Here is a 23008-nt window from a genome sequence, read left to right on the forward strand (position 1 = left end):
CAGTGCTGGCAATACAGAATCCCTCAAAAACTGCTGAGGACTATTATAATCTCAGCGGTGGGCTGAGGATAGGTGTATTTGCCCTTGTCTACTTTATAGAGTTGTAGGAGTCAGTTAATGGAAAAAGTTACAAATGTAATCATTATAAGGAGCCGATGACTTGTTTTTATTGTTTGATAATATCTTTGATACAGTTTGATTGATTGCAAATTCAAGCGTCATTACTTTGAGGAAGTAGGATTTCTCCAAAAGACTGAGGGTAAGGATCATGTCCATCTTGCTCCTAGTACTGTGCCTGGCACACAGTAGGTACTCACTCAACAACTATTGTCTGTTATGACCATGCTAGGCACTGGGGATGCTAGGCAATGGAGCATTAACAGACTTGGTTCTTGTCACCTTGGTACTTAGTTTCTAGTGTTTGTCGCATGAATTAAGAAGAGCACACCTATTTTCATGACTTTTGCTTCTCACAGGATATTTGCTCTGTGTAGTAATTTTGTCTCCACATCTAGTAGGAGACAGCTAACATTTTTATTTCGCCACATTCCATACCTTAATTATAGTCATTACCCAGGAAATCTTTCATATTCTCTCTCTCTCTCTGTCTCAACACAAAGGTAAAATGTGTTGCATATAATCTAATGAGTAGATGTTATTTAACAGTGAGGATGTTGATGTTCCAGGTATTTTTCTAGCATTATTGCCAGGTAGTGTGACCATTTCATTTCCAAATAAGATTACTTAAATACCTGTAACAGGATTGCCCAGAACTATTACTGCATCTTTCTCACGCAAGGATTAATTAGTCTCTGTAGCATTACAAAACATACTCAGCAATACTTAGTTATCAGTACTTTCCAGAAAAAGAAGCATTTGAACAACAAAAGCAACAGGAGGTTAAACTGAGACATTATAAAGTGCTCCTGCCTTGGTAGAACCCTTGGCATCCAGACAAAAATCCTCCCTGCAGGACTATATTGAGCCTAGACAATCTTACCCTCAGCCCAGTTCTCACAGAATTTCTACTGATGGATTCAAAATGGGCATGAACTTGCCAAGAAAGATAACAAAATCTATGAGGAAACAAGACACAATGATTAAGAGTCAGTAGAAACAATAAAAGACAAAATCAGATTGTAGACACTTTATGTATCGGAATGTTCAGATGTAGAATATAAATACATGTGATTAGTTATGTATAAGCATATATGTTTATATACATAAAGTAAGCATGCTTAATATGTTTAGGAAATAATAGAGGGAGTTGAAAATATGAGCAAAGTGTAAGAAGCTATTTTGAAAGATATATTTGAAAAAGAATTACATAGAATATATAGAAATGAAAAATATCGTTGCAATTAAAAACTCTGTGGACTGGTTTACAATAGATTTGATCAGCTCAAGAGAAAATTAGTAATCACAGATAGCTCTGAATAAATGCCTGGAGTACAGCAAAATAGGTAAAGAAATAGAAAATATGAAAGATATGGAGGGAAGAGTAAGAAAGTCTAATATACTTCTAATCAGATTTCCATAAAAAGATGGTAGAGAGAATGGGAAAGAGGCAATATTTAAAAATATAATGGCTGAGAATTTTCCAGACTTGATTAAAGATACAAATCCTCAGTTTCAGGAAGAACAACTGACCTCAGATAAGATAAAAAAGAATAAAATCTCATATAGCATTTCACCATGAATACAAAAGGCAAAAAGCTGACATTAAAAGTAGCCAAATAGAAAAGATAGATTATTTACAAAGGAACAAGTAAGTAGACTAAAGCTAACTTCTAAAGCAATGATAGAAGCCTAAGACAGTAAAATAATCCAGCTTTGAGGGAAAATTAGCTATCAATTTAGAATTGTATATTTAGCATAACTATTCTATATAATAAAAGCCTAATATGCTAAGTGTCCCACCGTTCATTCAACTGTTCAACCAGTCACTCTGATGTGCACTGATGTGCTCCGACCGGTAGGTTAGCTTGCTGCTGGGGTCTGGCCAATCGGGACTGGGCAGGATGGGCCAGACACGCCCTGGAGCCCTCCCGTGATCCCTTCCAGTCCCCATCATGCACCGGTGGGGTTCCTCAGCCTGGCCTACACCTTCTCACAATCCAGGACCCTTTAGGGGATGTTGGAGAGCCAATTCCGGTCCAATCCCCACAGGCCAGGCTGAGGGACCCCATTAGTGCACGAATCCATGCGCTGAGCCTCTAGTCTTTCAGTAACAGGGCTCAAAAACACTTTCAGACAAACAAAAACATGGCAGAATTTTATCATCAACAGACCAAAACTAGAGGAAATCTTAAAGGTTGTACTTCAGGTAAAAGAGAGAAAATGACTATTATAAAATACAATAGAATGTTGAAAAAAGAAAATATATAAGTATTCTTTTAAAAAGTGGATTGTATAAATTAATAATAATGTCTAATTAGTGGAGATTAATAAAAATATTTTTTCTGAAATACTGGATTTTTTATTTAAATGAGAGGAGGATAAATATATTGATTAGAGAAGTATAAAGGAAAATGTATCAGACAGATATTAACCAAAAGAAACCTAATATAGTTATATTAATATCAGACAGAATAGAATTTAAGGGAAAAAAGATCATTAGAGATATATAAAGATTATTATGCATAATGGTAAGAAGTTTGATTCACACTCACATGTATACACACTAGACAGAGATATACAATTGTAAACTTATATGTATCTAATAACATGGGTTAAAATATAAAAAGAAAATTGATATACTGATATAGAAAAATTGATTAATACATTCTAATAGGAAGACTTTAATACAACTCTCAGTAATATATCAAAAGGACCAAAAAAAAATTAGTGAGGACCAAGGATTCAAAGCTTGGTCCTAATGGATATATGTAGAACTTTGCATCCAACAATTACAGAAAACAAATTCTTTCTAAGAACATGTAGAAAACTATATTTGCAAGTTCATAAAGCAAGTTGCAACATATCTCAACTGGTATCATTTAACTCACACACACTGATCACAATGTAATTAAGTAAAATATCAATAGTATACATAAAAGCATTTATTTGAAAATAAAATAAAACACAAATGATTTATAGGTGAGGAAGATATCAAAATGGAAATTTAAAAATAAATGTAAAAATATGAAAAATTGTAGGATGCAGCTAAAATGATACTTAGAGTGAAATGACCTTAACTTATTAAACTAAAAAAGAAGAAAGGTTAAGATCTAAATAAATGGTAAGACATCCCATGTTCATGGATTAGAAGACTTAATATTAAGATGACAATACTACCCAAAGTGATATACTAACTCAACTAGTCAGCATATCAGATATACGGAAACAACCCAGTTAAAAAATAGGCTAAAGACTTGAATAAACATTTCTCCAAAGGAGATATTCAAATGGCTGGTGAGCACATTAAAAGAAAAAGGAACACTTCTGCACTGCTGGTGGGAATGCAGACTGGTGCAGCCACTGTGGAGAACAGTATGGAGTTTCCTCAAAAAACGGAAAATGGAACTCCCATTTGACCCAATGATCCCACTTCTAGGAATATATCCCAAGAAACCAGAAACACCCATTAGAAAGAATATATGCACCCCTATGTTCATAGCAGCACAATTCACCATAGCTAAGATTTGGAAACAGCCTAAGTGCCCATCAGCAGATGAATGGATTAGAAAACTGTGGTACATCTATACAATGGAATACTACGCTGTGGTAAAAAAGAAGGAACTCTTGCCATTTGCAACAGCATGGATGGAACTGGAGAGCATTATGCTAAGTGAAATAAGCCATTCAGAGAAAGATAAATACCACATGATCTCACTCATTTGTGGAATATAGAGAACAACATAAACTGATGAACAGGGACAGATCCAAAGACAGAGAAACAGCAATCAGACTATCATTCCCCAGAGGGAAAGTAGGGGAGGGTGGGGGGAAGGGGAAGAGATCAACCAAAGGACTTGTATGCATGCATATAAGCCAAACCAATGGACACGGACAACAGGGGGATGAGAGCATGAGTGAAGGGGGCAGGGGGGGTTGGGGGTTAATTGGGGGGATGAGGACACACTTGTAATACCTTAACCAATAAAGAAATTAAAGATAAAAAGAAAAAAGATGCTCAACAAAATTTGTCACTAGGGACATGCAAATCAGAATCACAGTGAGATACTACTTCACACCAACTAGGACGGCTATAATAAATAAACAAAACAACAAGGATTGGTGGTGATTTGGAGAAACTGGAACCTTTGTGCATTGCTGGTGGAAATGTAAAATGGTAGAGCTGCTGTGAAAAACAGTTTGTCAGCCCTCAAAAAGCTAAACATAGACTTAACATATGACCCAGCAACTCCACTCCTAGGTATATACCAAAATAATTAAAAACAGAGACTCAGATATTTGTTCATAATATCAATATCAGCATTATTTATAATAACCAAAAGTGGTAACAACCCAAGTGTCCATCAACAGATAAATGGATAAGCAAAAAATATAAGTGTATGTAAGGGAATATCGCGCAGCTATAAAAGGAATGAAATTCTGATACATGCTACAACATGAATGACTTTGAAAGCATTACATTAAGATAGGATCCAAAATGGCGGAGGTATAAGCAGACGTGTCCTGTGCCTTGTCCTGGAGCAGATAAGGGTGAGCAGCTGAAACGGGTAACATTCAGCCCGAATAGGCAGAGGATTTTCAGCTGAGAGACTGTCTGCAGCTAGGAAAGACCGAGAACCCCCAGGAAAAAAAAAAGGTCGGTTGGAGACTGCGGCTGAAGCCTCTCGTGGTGTGCCAGCTGAGCGGCGGAGACTGCGCCATCTTGGGTGGTTGTTGCCGGCATCCAGAGACCAGCTACTAACCTGGAAACAAGGGATCTCAAGCAGCGTGACTGCGTGAACTCAGACGAGCACTGCTTCTTCTCACGGAAAGGTTGGACATCCCCTAAAGGTGCAGTTTGCAGTTCGGGTTGGAGGGAGGACCGAGCTCGCGCGCGCGGGGCAGAATCTGCGCCCCACAGAGTCCGCAGCCATTGGGACCAGCGTGACCCGCGAGTGGGGAAGGGGCCCCACAGGGCTGCTGGCAGAAGGGAACGCGAAAAATGAGCCCATAGCTGGACTGGATGTAAAGGAGCAGCCTTGGACTTTGCCAATCTGCTGGCTGCTTGGTGCCAGGGGCGAGTGGGCGCGCAGAGACTGCGTGCGGAGACTGTGCGCAGACCTGGAAGGTAGAGGCTTGCGAATTCACACAACTATCAGGCTCTTGTTACAGTTCCCCTTTGATCCGTGCATTTGATTATTAAACCCAGTGCATGGGATTCCCCAGTTGGGGTCATTCGCAAAGCCTGTAGGGGAAAGTTCTTTTTGGGGAGCCTGGGAAACAGCGGGCAGTGGCAAGGAACCAGCTCTGGGCAGTGGTCTTTCCTGAATCAGTTCCGAATACCATAGAGGAAAAAAAAAACACAAAACAAAACCCTACTGATAGAAAGGACTAATAGCCTCGGAGGTCAATCCAGACACACTGCCACCCAGAGGCAGAGCCACGAACTGTCTCTTTTGCGATCACAAATAAAGGCAGTCTGGTAAACAAATACAACCTGCCTTAAAATCAGGTCTGTGGTTTACTGCACGGAGGGACAGTGTATCGCAGGGAAGTTCAACACTCCCCTGAATGCCTGGCAGGACTGAGGCGTGCCAAAAAGAAAAGTGGAAGATCTGAAGCACCTTCACTTCCGAATATTTTTATATATTTTTTTAAAATTCTTTTTTCACCATTTCATCAAGAACCTATTTTATTTTATTTTTATTTTTTATTTTTTTCATCACCTGATTTTACCTTTTCAATTACTACATTTTTTTAACCAGTATTATTGCTATCCTTTTACCATTTTTTCAAGTATCATTTTATTTTTTATTATTATTTTTTATTATTTTTCTTTATTTTATTTTGGGATTAGTGTTCTACACTCTATTTCCATCGTTCCTTTAGCATCATTTCTCTCTATCTCACATTTACCCTTAAGCCAAAACTCTCTTCCTCACTTTTCCCCTTTTGTTGTCCTGTTTCTCTTGCCCTATTCCTGCTTTGGATTTTCCCTATTCCTTCTTTCTACCCACTGTCTAAATTTCACCCTACTTATATATCTAATTTCCAATCCCTCGCTCTCCCCATACAAATAGCCTCTTCCCCACCTCTATTTCATTCTCTTAATTTTGTTGTTGTTGTTGTTGTTTTGTCTTTTTTTTTTTCTTTCTCTCTCCCTTTTCCCAATCTCATTTCGGCACTCCTTTTTGTTTTTTATTTTTCTCTTTAATCTTTTTCTCTTTTTTCTTCTTTATCCCCTAATTCTCTTCCCTCGGGTGGTCACCTTTATTTGGGGTTATTAATATCGTGAATGCATTTAGTTCGGTGCCTTGTACGTTGTGCCTTGTTGTGTTGTATTTTGTGCCTTTGAATCAGCGCAGCAGAGAGAGAACTACATAACCAAACACCTTGAGAAGAGAAATCATGGTGAAACAAAGAACCAACCCAAATATGAAAGAAAAACAGGTATCATCAGAAAAGGAAGTAAACGAAATCGAGGCAATGGAGGCAAGCAACCTGTCAGAGAAAGAATTCAGAGTAATGGCCATAAGGTGGATGAAAAGAATGGAAGACCAATTCACCAATATGTGTAGGAACCAAGAGGAAATGAAGAAGAACCAAGAGGAAATGAAGAGAAACCAAGAAGAAATGAAAAACGACATCACTGCCATAAAGAACTCAATAGAAAGCATCAACAGTAGACTAGAAGAAGCAGAGGACCGCATCAGCGAGCTAGAAGACAAGGTAGAAAAAAATACCCAAACAGAACAGCTTCTAGAAAAAAAAATTAAAAAGCAGGAAGAGAGCCTAAGAGAACTCTGGGACAATGCTAAACGAAACAACATCCGAATAATAGCGGTGCCAGAAGGAGAGGAAACTGAGCAAGGACTAGAAAACCTGTTTGAAAAAATAGTAACAGAAAATTTCCCTGATATAGGGAGGAAAAAACTCACAAAAATCCAAGAAGCTCACAGAGTCCCAAACAAAATTAACCCGAAAAGACCGACACCAAGGCACATAATAATTAAATTGGCAAACACCAACGACAAAGCAAGAATCTTAAAAGCAGCCAGAGAGAGACAGAAAGTTACCTACAAAGGATCCCCCATCAGACTAGCGACCGATTTCTCAACAGAAACACATCAGGCAAGAAGGGAATGGAATGAAATATACGAAGTCATGCAAAGGAAGGGTCTGAATCCAAGAATACTATGCCCAGTGAGGCTATCAATCAAAATTGAGGGTCAAATCAGGAGCTTCTCAGACAAAAATGGTCTACGGGAGTTTATTACAACCAAACCAGCAATGCAAGAAATGCTAAAGGGTCTGCTGTAAATAGAAAAAAACAGGAAACAAAGAAGGAACGCAGTGGTAAAGAACAAAAATAGCGACTAACAAGTTTCTATCAATAATAACTTTAAATGTAAATGGATTAAATTCCCCAGTCAAAAGGCATAGGGTAAATGAGTGGATAAGAAAACATGACCCATATATCTGCTGTCTACAGGAAACCCACCTCAGAAAAAAAGACGCACACAGACTGATGGTGAAGGGATGGAAAAAGGTTTTTCAGGCCAATGGAAGTGAAAAAAAAGCCGGGGTAGCAATACTTATATCTGACAAATTAGATCTCAAAGTGAAGGACATAAAAAGAGATCAAGAAGGCCACTTCATAATACTAAAGGGAGCAGTCCAACAAGAAGAAATAACTCTGGTAAATATATATGCACCCAATATAGGAGCACCCAAATACGTAAGAAATCTTCTGGAGAAGATCAAGGGAGAGATTGACAGCAATACAATCATAGTAGGGGACCTTAACACCCCATTATCTCCACTGGACAAATCCTCTAAACAGAAACTCAGCAAAGAAACATCAATCCTAAATGACTCACTAGATCAGATGGAATTAATTGACATCTTCAGAACATTTCACCCCAAAGCCACAGAATATACATTCTCCTCAGGTGCACATTTTTCATCTTCAAAGATAGACCATATATTGGGTCACAGACAAAGTCTCTTCAAATTCAAGAAAATTGAAATCATATCAAGTATCTTCTCAGACCACAAAGGCATAAAACTGGAAATCAACTACAACAAAAACAATCCAAAAAAATCAAACACATGGAGACTAAATAGCATGCTATTAAACAACGACTGGGTCACCAGTGAGATCAAAGAAGAAATAAAAAACATCATGGCAACAAATGACAATGAAAACACAACAATCCAAAACCTATGGGACACAGCAAAAGCAGTCTTGAGAGGGAAGTTCATAGCTCTACAAGCCTACTGCAAGAAACAAGAAACAATGAGAATAAATGACCTAACTCTACAACTCGAAGAATTAGAAAGAGAGCAACAAAAAAAGCCCACTGTAAGCAGAGGAAGGAAATAACAAAGATCAGAGCAGAGATAAACGACATAGAGACCAAAAAAACAATACAAAAGATCAACAAAACCAAGAGCTGGTTCTTTGAAAGGATAAACAAGATTGATACACCTCTAGCCAGGCTCACCAAGAAACAAAGAGAGAGGACCCAAATAAACAAAATCAGAAATGAAAGAGGAGAAATAACAACAGACCCCATAGAAATACAAAGGATTGTTAGAAAATACTATGAACAACTCTACTCCAACACACTAGACAACCTGGAGGAAATGGACATATTCCTAGATAAATACAACCTTCCAAAACTTAACCAGGAAGAATCTAAAAATCTCAATAGGCCAATAAGTATGGAGGAAATCGAAGCAGTAATCAAAAAGCTTCCATCAAACAAAAGCCCAGGACCAGACGGCTTCACAGGGGAGTTTTACCAAACATTCAAGGAAGACCTAAAACCTATCCTCCTCAGATTATGTCAAAAGATCCAAGAGGAAGGAGCACTTCCCAGCTCATTCTATGAAGCCAACATCACCCTAATCCCAAAACCAGATAAAGACAATACAATGAAAGAGAATTATAGGCCAATATCCCTCATGAACATAGATGCCAAAATCCTCAACAAAATCCTAGCAAATCGGATCCAGCAGCACATCAAAAAGATCATACACCATGACCAAGTAGGATTTATCCCAGGGATGCAAGGATGGTACAATATCCGCAAATCAGTAAACGTGATACATCACATAAACAAATTGAGAGAAAAAAACCACATAGTCATATCAATTGATGCGGAAAAAGCATTTGACAAAATCCAACACCCTTTCTTGATAAAAACTCTCAGCAAGATAGGAATTGAGGGATCATACCTCAACATAATAAAAGCCATATATGACAAACCCACAGCCAACATCATAATCAATGGGCAAAAACTAAAACCATTCCCCCTAAAAACAGGAACAAGACAGGGATGCCCCCTCTCACCACTCCTGTTCAACATAGTACTGGAAGTACTAGCCATTGCGATCAGACACGAAGAAGAAATAAAAGGCATCCAGATTGGAAAAGAAGAAGTAAAACTGTCCTTATTTGCAGATGATATGATACTGTACATACAGAACCCTAAAGACTCCATCAAAAAATTATTAGACTTAATAAATGAATTTGGCAATGTAGCAGGATACAAAATTAATCCTAAGAAATCCATGGCATTTCTTTACACCAATAGTGAACTTACAAAAAGTGAAACTACAGAAGCAATCCCATTTACCATTGCACCAAAAAAATTAAAATACCTAGGAATAAACTTAACTAAGGAGGTAAAAGACTTATAAGCTGAAAACTACAGGACACTGAAAAAAGAGATAGAGGAAGACATAAACAGATGGAAGAATATACCGTGTTCATGGATTGGTAGAATCAACATCATCAAAATGTCCATACTACCCAAAGCAATTTATAGATTCAATGCAATCCCCATTAAATTACCAACGGCATATTTCACAAATCTAGAACGAACTTTCCAAAAATTCATCTGGAATAAAAAAAGACCCCGAATAGCTGCAGCAATCCTGAGAAAGAACAAAGTAGGTGGGATCTCAATACCAGATATCAAACTGTATTACAAAGCCACTGTTCTTAAAACAGCTTGGTACTGGCACAAGAACAGACATATAGATCAATGGAATAGAATAGAGACCCCAGAAATCGACCCAAACCACTATGCCCAATTAATATTCGACAAAGGAGGCAAGAGCATACAATGGAGTCAAGACAGTCTTTTCAATAAATGGTGTTGGGAAAATTGGACAGATACATGCAAAAGGATGAAACTAGATCACCAACTCACACCATACACAAAAATAAACTCAAAATGGATAAAAGACTTAAACGTAAGACGGGAAACCATAAAAATACTAGAGGAATCCACAGGCAGCGAAATCGCAAACATATGCCGAAGAAATTTCTTCTCTGATAATGCTCCTAGGGCAATGGAAACTAAAGAGAAAATAAACAAATGGGACTACATCAAAATAAAAAGCTTTTGCACAGCAAAGGAAACCATCAAAAAAACAACAAGAAGACCCACTACATGGGAGAACATATTTACCAATGATACCACCGATAAGGTTTAATTTCCAACATTTACAGGGATCTCATGAAACTTAACAAAAGGAAGATAAACAATCCAATAAAAAAATGGGCAATGGAACTAGATAGACACTTTTCAAAAGAGGACATACAGAAGGCCGAAAGACATATGAAAACCTGCTCAAAGTCACTAATTATACGAGAGATGCAAATCAAAACGACAATGCGTTATCATCTCACACCTGTCAGAATGGCTATCATCAACAAATCAACAAACAACAAGTGTTGGAGAGGATGTGGAGAAAAAGGAACCCTTTTGCACTGCTGGTGGGAATGCAGACTGGTGCAGCCACTGTGGAGAACAGTATGGAGCTACCTCAGAAGACTAAAAATGGAACTCCCATTTGACCCAGTGATCCCACTACTAGGAATATATCCCAAGAAACCAGAAACGCCAATTAGAAAGGATATATGCACCCCTATGTTCATAGCAGCACAATTCACCATAGCTAAGATTTGGAAACAGCCTAGGTGCCCATCAGCAGATGAGTGGATTAGAAAACTGTGGTACATATACACAATGGAATACTATGCTGCGGTAAAAAAAAAAGGAACTCTTGCCTTTTGCAACAGCATGGATGGAACTGGAGAGCATTATGCTAAGTGAAATAAGCCAGTCAGAGAAAGATAAATACCACATGATCTCACTCATTTGTGGATTATAGAGAACAACATAGACTGATGAAAAGGGACAGACCCAAAGACTGAGAAACAGCGATCAGGCTATCAATCCCCAGAAGGAAAGTAGGGGAGGGCGGGGGTAAGGGGAAGAGATCAACCGAAGGACTTGTATACATGTATATAAGCCAAACCAATGGACATGGACAACGGGGGGATGGGAGCATGAGTTTGTGTGTGTGGGGGGAGGTTGGGGGTTAATGGGGGGGATGAGGACACATTTGTAATACCTTAACTAATAATAAAAAAACAAAAAACAAAAAAACAAACAAACAAACAAAGAAAAAAAACCAAACAAACAAAAAAAAAAAGAAAGCATTACATTAAGTGACATAAGCCAAATGCAAAAGAACAAATATTATATGACTCCACTTATATGAAATATCTAGATTAGGCAAATTGATTGAGACAGAAAGTAAGTTAGAAGTGACTAGGGACTGGGGGGAGAAGGAATAGGGAAATACTGCATAATGAATACAGAGTTTACCTTAGGAATGATGAAAATTTTTGGAAACAGATAGTGGTAATGATCACACAACATTATAAATGTATTAAAGCCACTGAATTATATACTTAAAATGCTTAACATGGAAAATTTATGTTGTGTGTATTTGCCACAATTTTTTAAAGTTGTAAAAATAAAAGGTTTGAAAATTAATGAGCAACAATCCAATTTAACAAATTGGAAAAATTGCCAAATAACCCAAAGGAAAGCCCTGGCACCTGTGGGCTGCATTTGGGGGTGGGTTCTGCTAGCAGAGGCACTGACCGGAAACTGGGGGTGAAGGCAGGGTATTTCTCTCTTCCTCTCTCTCCAAGGAGATGTCTATTTCTTTCTTCTCTTCCAGTTCCCACCAGGCAGCTCCCATAGGTTCCAGCTTCCATCATTGAGATGTGCTTAAATTTCAGACTTAGTATTAAAAATATGTAAAATTTCTCACTAATATTATATGCCAGTTACATGTTAAAATCATAATATTTTGATATGTTGGGTTAAATCATATATATATGATTAACGCTTTGAGTGCCAACCAATATCCTAGGAACTATGCTAAAATTGCCAAGGCAGAAAAAACTTTCAACCAGAGTTAACAAGCGGAGAACCAAGATGGCGGCGATATAGGCAGACGTGTCCCAGGTCGTGTCCCGGAGCAAATGGAGCAAGCAGCTGAAGCTAGTAACACTCACACCGAATAGGCGAAATTGCTCAGCTGGTGAGAGGGTTTACAGCCGGGAAGAGCAGAACTCCCCTGGTAAGGTAAAAAAAAACCAGGGATTTGGGCAGGAAAGTTTGCCAGACCTCTGAGCCCAGAGGGTCGGAGGGAGACCGCATGGCAGACAGCCGAGTCCCTTGGGACAGGCACAGCCCCTGACGGGGGGAAAGGAGAACCGCGGGATTCCTGGTGCTGCCAGGGAAATTGAGAGCTGGGTTCTGTGATCACGGAGGACTGAGCCTAAAGGGGGCAGCCTGAAGAGCTGACCTGACCATGCAGTCCCGGTAAGAGAAGAAGCTTACAGAAACCAAGCCTTCCCCGTTTCCGCGGCCGGCATTTGTTTGTTTGTTTTCACTGAATCCTGTTCATGGGACATTTCGGATACAGACACTCACCTGTGCTGAAGAGAGGGAGAGTGTGCTGGGGAGTGGAACCTGGGGAGAGACTGGGGAAAGAGGGGGAGCCGGGAGAGGTGGTAGTGAATTGAGTGCTGAGACACCCCAGAGCCCGGGACTGGGGCAGCCACCCGCTCCTGAGAGGGAGTCTCCTCCCCCCAGCCCCCAGGCAAGAAGCACAGCCACACCCAGATTCCACCCTGTACGAGATCAAGGATTAAGATAACCTGATCAGTCCCTGGGAGTTAACAGGGTCTGGCCTATAGGGGGATTTTCAATCCCAGCAACAACATAGCGCCGGTAACTAACTATTACGCAGTCAGCTCTGGGCAGTGAACTTCCACTGGACAGAGAGGCCCTATTGCCTCAGAGGCCAACCCCAGAACACTGCCACCCAGAGGCTGACCCACAAACTGACTCTTTGCTAAACACAAAATAAGGCAGTCTGGGAAATAAATGTGGCATGCTTTAAAATAAGGACTGTGGTTTACAACACAGAGGAACAGTATATCGCAGGGAAACTCAACACTCTCCTGAATACCTGGAAGGTCTAAGGCAAGCCACACTGAAGAATAGAAGAAACGAAGGACCTTCACTACTGCAATTTTTTTTCTTTTTTCACTTTTTAACTAAGAAACCAATTTTTTTTTCATTCTTTTTTTTTTCTTTTTTTTTCTTTCTTTTCTTCTTTTTCCATCACCTGATTTTACCCTTTTAATTACTACCTTCTTATTTTTAACCAGTATTATTACTGCTACCATTTTACCATTTTTTTAAAGTGCCATTTTATTTTTTCTTTATTTTATTTTGGGATTGGTGTTCACCATTCTATTTTCATCGTTATATTATTGGTTGTTTCTAGTTTGCACTCATATCCAGGGAGCTGTTGCTGGAATTTGTTGGGATTAATGGCTGTTCTATAGGAGTATTCTCCTCATATAAAAAGTCTCTTCCCTCTTCCACTTCATTCTCTCTTTTCGCTCTTTTTTTTTTTCTTTTTTCTTTTCTTTTCTCGCTTTTATTTTCCCCCTTCCTTTTTCCCAATTTCATTTTTGCACTCCCTTTTTTTGGTCCCTACTTTTCTTTTCCTTTTTCTCTTTTATCTTTTTCTCTTCCTTCTTCCTTATCCCCTAATTCTCTTAATTCAGGTGGTCACCTTTAATTGGGGTTATTAATATCGTGAATATATTTGTGTATAGTGCCTGGTACGTGGTGCCTTGTTGTGTTGTATTTTGTGCCTTTAAATCAACGCAGCAGATCCAAGCAACAGCAACCTCCTGAGCACCTCATCCTCTGCTGAGGAACAGCAGCTGTACGTGAAACCTCGCCCCACCAGCCGGAAGAGCCACCACAGCTGTGAACAGCACCCACCAGAGGAGCTGCTGACAATTGAAGAGCAGCTGCTACCGCAACCGCCCGAAGAACAACCACAGACCAAGGAGTCACTGCCACCAAGGGAGCAACCACTGAACAACTCAACATCTAGATATGTCAGTGAGATCAAACATGGGTAGACAAAGAAACCCCCAAAGGAAAGAGAAGGAGGACTCTCCAGAAAAGCAGCTAAGTAATACAGAGGCATGCAACATGACAGATAAAGAATTCAGAATAAGGATCCTAGAGTGCATAAACCGGATGGAGGAAAAAATCGACAACCTCTGCAAGAAGCAAGAAGAAACAGATGAAAAAATAGATAACATATGGAAGAAGCTAGAAGAAACAGATGAAAAAATCGATAACATATGGAAGAAGCTAGAAGAAACAGATGAAAAAATCAACAACCTAAGTAAGTCCCAAGAAGAAATGAAGAGTGATATAGCTGCAATGAAAAACTCCATTGAAAGTATCAACAGTAGACTAGGAGAAGCGGAGGACCGAATTAGTGAATTAGAAGACAAGGAAGCAAAACACACCCAAAATGTACTGCAATTGGAGAAAAAAATTAAAAGACAGGAGGAGAGCCTAAGGGAGCTTTGGGACAACATGAAACGAAACAACATACGAATAATAGGAGTACCAGAACAACAGAAAGATGAACAAGGATTAGAAAACCTACTCGAAGAAATAATATCAGAAAACTTTCCTGAGGTGGGGAAGAAAAAAGTCACACAAGCCCAGAGAGTCCCAAACAAGGTGAACCCGAAAAGACCCACACCAAGACACATCATAATCACCATGGCAAATGTTCAGGACAAAGAGAGAATCTTACAGGCTGCAAGAGAGAGACGGAAAGTTACATACAAGGGATCTCCCATTAGATTGTCAAATGACTTCTCAACAGAAACACATCAGGCCAGAAAAGAATGGACTGAAATTTACAAAGTGATGCAAAGCAAAGGACTGAATCCAAGAATACTCTATCCAGCAAGGCTATCATTCAAACTTGAAGGGGAAATAAGAAGCTTCACAGACAAAAAAAGACTAAGGGAGTTTGTCACCACCAAGCCAGCAATGCAAGGAATGCTAAAGGGACTGGTATAAAAATAAGAAATAAAAAGCTCAGAAAGAAAACAGCCACACACAAAAAGAAATGGCTACAAACAAGTACCTTTCAATAATAACTTTAAACGTAAACGGACTAAATGCTCCAACCAAAAGACATCGAGTGGCTGAATGGATAAAAAAACATGACCCATACATCTGCTGTCTACAAGAAACCCACCTCATGAGAAGGGACTCACACAGACTGAAAGTGAAAGGATGGAAAAATATCTTTCAGGCAAATGGAAAGGAAAAGAAAGCTGGGGTAGCAATACTTATATCGGACAAAATAGACCTCAAAGTGAAGGCCTTAACAAGAGATAAGGAAGGCCACTTCATAATACTAAAGGGATCAATACAACAAGAAGATATAACCCTGGTAAACATATATGCACCCAATGTAGGAGCACCCAAATTCATAAAAAAACTCCTGGAAAATATCAAAGGAGACATCGACAACAATACAATCATAGTAGGGGACTTTAATACACCATTGACAGAACTGGATAAGTCCTATAGACAAACAATCAGCAAAGATACAGCAATCCTAAATGACTCACTAGATCAGATGGACTTAATAGACATCTTCAGAACACTTCACCCCAAAGCCAGGGAATATACGTTCTTCTCAGGTGCTCATGGGACATATTCAAAAATAGACCACATATTGGGTCACAAGCAAAGTATCCCCAAATTCAAGAAGATTGAAATCATAAAAAGCGTCTTCGCAGACCACGATGGCATAATATTAGAAATAAACTACAATAAAAACAACCCAAAATACTCAAACACCTGGAAGCTGAATAGCATGCTATTAAATATTGATTGGGTTACCAATGAGATCAAAGAAGAAATTAAAAACATCCTGGAAACTAATGACAATGAAAACACAACAATCCAAAACCTATGGGACACATTGAAAGCAGTCCTGAGAGGGAAGTTTATAGCTCTACAGGCCTATCTCAAAAAACAAGAAAAAATGGTAGTAAATCATCTAACTCTACAACTCAAAGAATTAGAAAGAGAGCAACAAGAAAACCCCAGAGTGAGCAGAAGGAAGGAGATAATAAAGATTAGAGCAGAAATAAATGACATAGAGACCAAAAAAAACAATACAGAAAATCAATGAAACCAAGAGCTGGTTCTTTGAAAGGATAAACAAGATTGATAAACCTCTAGCCAGACTCACCAAGAAGCAGAGAGAGAGGACCCAAATAAATAAAATCAGAAACGATAGAGGCGAAATAACAACAGACCCCACAGAAATACAAATGATTGTTAAAAAATACTATGGACAGCTCTACTCCAACAAACTAGACAACCTGGAGGAAATGGACAAATTCCTAGAAAAATACAGCATTCCAAAACTCAATCAGGAAGAATCTAAAAATCTCAACAGGCCAATAACTATGGAAGAAATTGAAGCAGTCATCAAAAAGCTTCCATCAAACAAAAGCCCAGGACCAGACGGCTTCACAGGGGAGTTTTACCAAACATTCAAGGAAGAACTAAAACCTATCCTCCTCAGACTACTACAAAAAATTCAAGAGGAAGGAACACTTCCAAGCTCATTCTATGAAGCCAGCATCACCCTAATACCAAAACCAGGTAAAGACAACACAATGAAAGAGAATTACAGGCCAATATCCCTCATGAACATAGATGCCAAAATCCTCAACAAAATCTTAGCAAATCGGATCCAGCAGTACATCAGAAAGATCATACACCATGACCAAGTAGGATTTATCCCAGGGATGCAAGGATGGTACAATATCCGCAAATCAATAAACGTGATACATCACATAAACAAATTGAAAGAAAAAAACCACATGGTCATATCAATTGATGCAGAAAAAGCATTTGACAAAATTCAACACCCATTTTTGATAAAAACTCTCAGCAAGGTGGGAGTAGAAGGATCATACCTCAACATAATAAAAGCCATATATGACAGGCCCACAGCCAACATCATACTCAACGGACAAAAACTAACACCATTTCCCCTAAGAACAGGAACAAGACAGGGATGCCCCCTCTCACCACTCCTGTTCAACATAGTACTGGAAGTGTTAGCCATTGCAATTCGGCAAGAAGAAGAAATAAAAGGCATCCAAATTGGAAAAGAGGAAGTAAAACTGTCCTTATTTGCAGACGACATGATATTATACATACAAAACCCTAGAGATTCCATCAAAAAGCTACTAGACTTAATACATGAATTTGGCAATGTAGCAGGATACAAAATTAACCCCAAGAAATCTGAGGCATTTCTATACACCAATAGTGAACTTTCAGAAAGAGAGATTATAAAAACAATCCCGTTTACCATTGCACCGAAAAAACTAAGCTACCTAGGAATAAACTTAACTAAAGAGGTAAAAGACCTCTACTCAGAAAACTACAGGACGTTGAAAAAAGACATAGAGGAAGACATAAACAGATGGAAGAACATACCGTGTTCATGGATTGGTAGAATCAACATCATTAAAATGTCCATACTACCCAAAGCAATCTATAAATTCAACGCACTTCCCATTAAAGTACCAACAGCATACTTCAGAGATCTAGAACGAACTTTCCAAAAATTCATCTGGAATAAAAAAAGACCCCGAATAGCTGCAGCAATCCTGAAAAAGAACAAAGTAGGTGGGATCTCAATACCAGATATCAAGTTGTATTACAAAGCCACTGTTCTCAAAACTGCCTGGTACTGGCACAAGAATAGGCATATAGATCAATGGAATAGAATAGAGAGCCCAGAAATCGGCCCGAACCAATATGCTCAATTAATATTTGACAAAGGAGGCAAGAACATACAATGGAGCCAAGATAGTCTCTTCAATAAATGGTGTTGGGAAAATTGGACAGATATATGCAAGAAAATGAAACTAGACCACCAACTTACACCATACACAAAAATAAACTCAAAATGGATTAAGGACTTAAATGTACGACAGGAAACCATAAAAATTCTAGAAGAATCCAAAGGCAAGAAAATCTCAGACATATGCCGAAGCAATTTCTTCACTGATACAGCTCCTAGGGCACTTGAAACTAAAGAGAAAATGAACAAATGGGACTACATCAAAATAAAAAGCTTCTGCACAGCAAAAGAAACCATCAACAAAACAACGAGAAAACCCACTGTGTGGGAAAACATATTTGCCAATGACATATCTGATAAGGGCCTAATCTCCAAAATTTATAGGGAACTCATACAACTTAACAAAAGGAAGATAAACAATCCAATCAAAAAATGGGCAAAGGACCTAAATAGACACCTTTCAAAAGAGGACATTCAGAAAGCCAAGAGACATATGAAAACATGCTCAAAGTCACTAATCATCCGAGAGATGCAAATCAAAACAGCAATGAGGTACCATCTCACACCTGTCAGACTGGCTATCATCAACAAATCAACAAACGACAAGTGCTGGAGAGGATGTGGAGAAAAAGGAACACTTGTGCACTGCTGGTGGGAATGCAGACTGGTGCAGCCACTATGGAAGACAGTATGGAGTTTCCTTAAAAAACTGAAAATGGAACTCCCATTTGACCCTGTGATCCCACTTCTAGGAATATATCCCAAGAAACCAGAAACACCAATCAGAAAGGATATATGCACCCCTATGTTCATAGCAGCACAATTCACCATAGCTAAGATCTGGAAACAGCCTAAGTGCCCATCAGTAGATGAATGGATTAGAAAACTGTGGTACATCTACACGATGGAATACTATGCTGCTGTAAAAAGGAAGGAACTCTTACCATTTGCAACGTCATGGATGGAACTGGAGAGCATTATGCTAAGTGAAATAAGCCAGTCAATAAAGGAAAAATACCACATGATCTCACTCATTCATGGACAATAGAGACCATTCTAAACTTTTGAACAATAATAGATACAGAGGCAGAGCTGCCTCAAACAGATTGTCAAACTGCAGCGGGAAGGCCGGGGAGGGTTGGGGGGCAGGAGGTAGGGGGGTAAGAGATCAACTAAAGGACTTGTATGCATGCATATAAGCATAACCAATGGACATAAGACACTGGGTGATAGGGGAGGCTAGGGGACTGTCTAGGGCGGGGGGATAAAATGGATACATATGTAATACCCTTTGTAATACTTTAAGCAATAAAAAAATAAATAAAAAAAAAAAGGAAAGTAAACTGAGAAAAAAATAAAAATAAAAAAATAAAATTGCCAAGGCATTTTGAGTTAAGGTTTTAAAATTTTTTTTTTTCCACATAAAGAGTGAACTACTAGCATCTAATAGTGACACTGCAGGAGGAGCACGATAGCGCTCCCAGCACTCTAGGGGTTAAAATTAATTTCATCTGTTTCTTTTTACTTCTTTTTCTTTTTTAAAATATAACTACTAGAAAATTTAAAATTACACATATGGCTCACATTTGTGACTTGCGTTATATTTCGATTGGAGAGCATAGCTTTAGATCAACTCCATGCTGCATCCCCATAACAACCTTATCCCACAGACTGTTTCCAGGTCTGTTTCATTGAAACTGCTGAGCTATAGAGACTGGAAGTGACTTCCCAGCCTTATTAAGTGGAGAGGCTATAATTCAAGGGGCTGTGTGTAACAGGAGACTCGGGCTCCTGTTACAAGTAATTCCTGCAGTTTCAATGTGGTAGAGCTTTCCTGCTATTGCTAATCTCTGTTACCTCAGATCCTCTTCTTTCCATCAGCTCTGTAACCTACTCCCTGCATTAAAGTCCCTTGGTTTTACACAGAGTGGCTTTCGTTTTTCCAGTAGGACCCTGACTGATTCATATGTTATTTATGACCCAGCATTTCCACTGCCTGGTACAGGAATCCAGAGGAATTCTCACCCATAAGAAAATATGTATTTAGATATTTGTGGCAGCATTATTAGTAGAATTGGTGAGTTGAAGGCAATGTGCATGTCCATTTCTGTGGTGAACATGGGTAAAAATGGATGGAAAACTGGGCATTAGTTAGAAGCAACAGTCTAAATATATACTCAAAAACATGGTTAGACTTTTTAAGGTGAGGTGCTGGGTGAAGAAAGAAACAGAATGAGATTTTTGCATAAATGAATAAGCAAGGGCCTTGCATACCCAATTGATAATGGAGTGCCATGAATTAAAAAATAAGGTTAACCCATATGCTGTATCTGAAGTTGAAAAAAAATAAAGTTGCCAGAAAAAAGAGTTACTACGTGACACTGAGACACACTGTAGATTGTGAAACAACTAGAGGCTCAGTGCACAAAATTCATGCACCGGGGGGTGGGGGGCCTCAGCTGGGCCTGCACCCTCTCCAATCCGGTACATCCCTCTTGCAATCTAGGACCACTGGCTCCTAACCACTCACCTGTCTGCCTGCTTGCCTGATCGCCCCTAACCACTCTCCCCTGCCGGCCTGATCACCCCTAACTACCTCTGCCTCAGCCTCTGACACTGTGGCTTTGTCCGGAAGGACATCCAGAAGGATGTCCCAAAGACGTCCAGTCTAATTAGCATATTGCCCTTTTATTAGTATAGATACCTGCTCCACAGGTGATAACACAAGCACAGGACAGATGGTGAAGCAAGGAGTCAGAGCTAGTGACAGGTACTGGATAAAGCAGAGGTGTTTCAAAGTTCTGTGGCAATTTTACATGCTCCTAGTTGAAGAGGATTCTGGGTCCTCTGATTTTCTTGTCAGTTGCACTCAGATATGAGCTGAGATTATGATTTGTAGTCTTACAACTGCTTCATGATTTCAAAGGTCAACTATGGCCTCAAAGGCTAAGCTGCTTTCTCAAGTGGAGTTCAGATTATGGTCAATATATGCACTAAGAAATTAGAAACAAGGAGCATTTGGAGTGTCTGAGAAAGGACTTGAATTCTCACCAGTGTAATTAAACTGAAGTAAGACATCCCAATTACTACCGAAACAAAGAAACCTGGGTAATTGTGCACATACTGGGGTGAATCATTTAATGTCTGGCCGTTTTCATTATTTTCCTTTAAAATTCATGGAATGCCTGGTTGGGCGTGGCTCAGTGGCTGAGCATTGACCTATGAGCCAGGAGGTCACGGTTTGATTCCTGGTTAGGGGCTTACTCTCTAGTGGGGGGCGTGCAGGAGGCAGCTGATCAATGATTCTCTTTCATCATTGATGTTTCTATCTCTCCCTCTCCCTTACTCTCTGAAATCAATAAAAATATATTTTAAAAAATAAAATTCATGTGATAACTATAGGGTGACTTGAACTTGAATAGCCAACCTGACAGGTTTCTATTGGTTTGGGACAATTAATTCAAATGTTCTTTAATCTCTCTAAACCACTTCATAGATGTACAAATTTCAAACTGATTATTCCACTCTGTTTTGGTGTCAGAGCTAGTATAAGAGTGCTAAGAGCATTGGCACCAGGTGCCTGGATTTGCTCTAAAATTTACTAGTTGTACCACCTCAGGGAATCACCCAACCTATCTATGTCTCTGTGTCCTCATCTGTAAATATGAGAAGAATAATAGCACTTACCTCATTGGATTTGGGGAGGATTAAGTGAAGTGCTTACAACAGTGCCTAGCATGTAGTTAAGCCCCCAGGAAGTATTAGGACTATAATTTAGAGGGTATCTGAAATGGGGATTCTAAATCGAATCATTTGATGAATTTCAGTGATCTGTGCATCTGTGATTTTCAAACCAGCTTGGTGAAACAGCAGGACATGTAATGGGTGGCATTATGAACATGAAGACCACTTTCCCCCTCAACAGCTGCGCCCTTAAGTGGGAATCCATGTCTGCTGGTAACTGGCTTCATGATCTCAGGCAAATTATTTAATCTGAGACTCACCTAGTTTTTTTTCAAATGTAAAATTGAGTTAATAATACTTCTGTCACAGGATTACTGTAAAAAAAGGAAAACACGGGGAGTGCCTACCACTGTCCCTGGCATACAATAGAGGCCTCCCCTCAGTGCTCCCCTATACTTTATCGAGGATAGATAGCTTGAAAACATATTTTTAAAACTATTTTCCTAAAATAAAATGTATCTAATTTAATATTATTATTTACATTAGCCAAAATATAATTTTAAAGACTAACATTCCCCAAAATGAAATAATAAAGGGTCATCATCTTAAACTATTTATTTAAACAAATTCCATTGGACCATTGTATATAAATGAAAACTATTTACACATATACACAAGAAAAGGATTCACATATTGTTTAAGTGACTTTATCACTTAGCATTTTAAAAGAAAGTTTCTAAGTTATTCCATTTGTATGTATTCAGCATTTCTTTGTGTCAACATCTTAGGGAGGCATAAAAACAATTTGTCTTATCTGAATGAGGCTCCTTGGATTTTGTAAAGTTTTATATGAGAGCCCCAGCAAGTTTTGTCCCTCCTTGTAAACCCAATTTCTATTCAGAATATTTACAAATCTAAGTAACATTCAGTGAACACATATATAATGCCAGGCACTTTATATGCTTCATCTCATTTAATCCTTACAACATCTCCATGCGGTAAGTACCATTATTATTTTCATTTGATAGATGAAGAAATGAAGATACAGAGAGGTTTAGTAATTTGCTTAAGGTCACACAGCTACTAAGTG

This window comes from Myotis daubentonii, chromosome 1 (genome assembly GCF_963259705.1).
Source record: "Myotis daubentonii chromosome 1, mMyoDau2.1, whole genome shotgun sequence".
NCBI lineage: Eukaryota > Metazoa > Chordata > Mammalia > Chiroptera > Vespertilionidae > Myotis > Myotis daubentonii.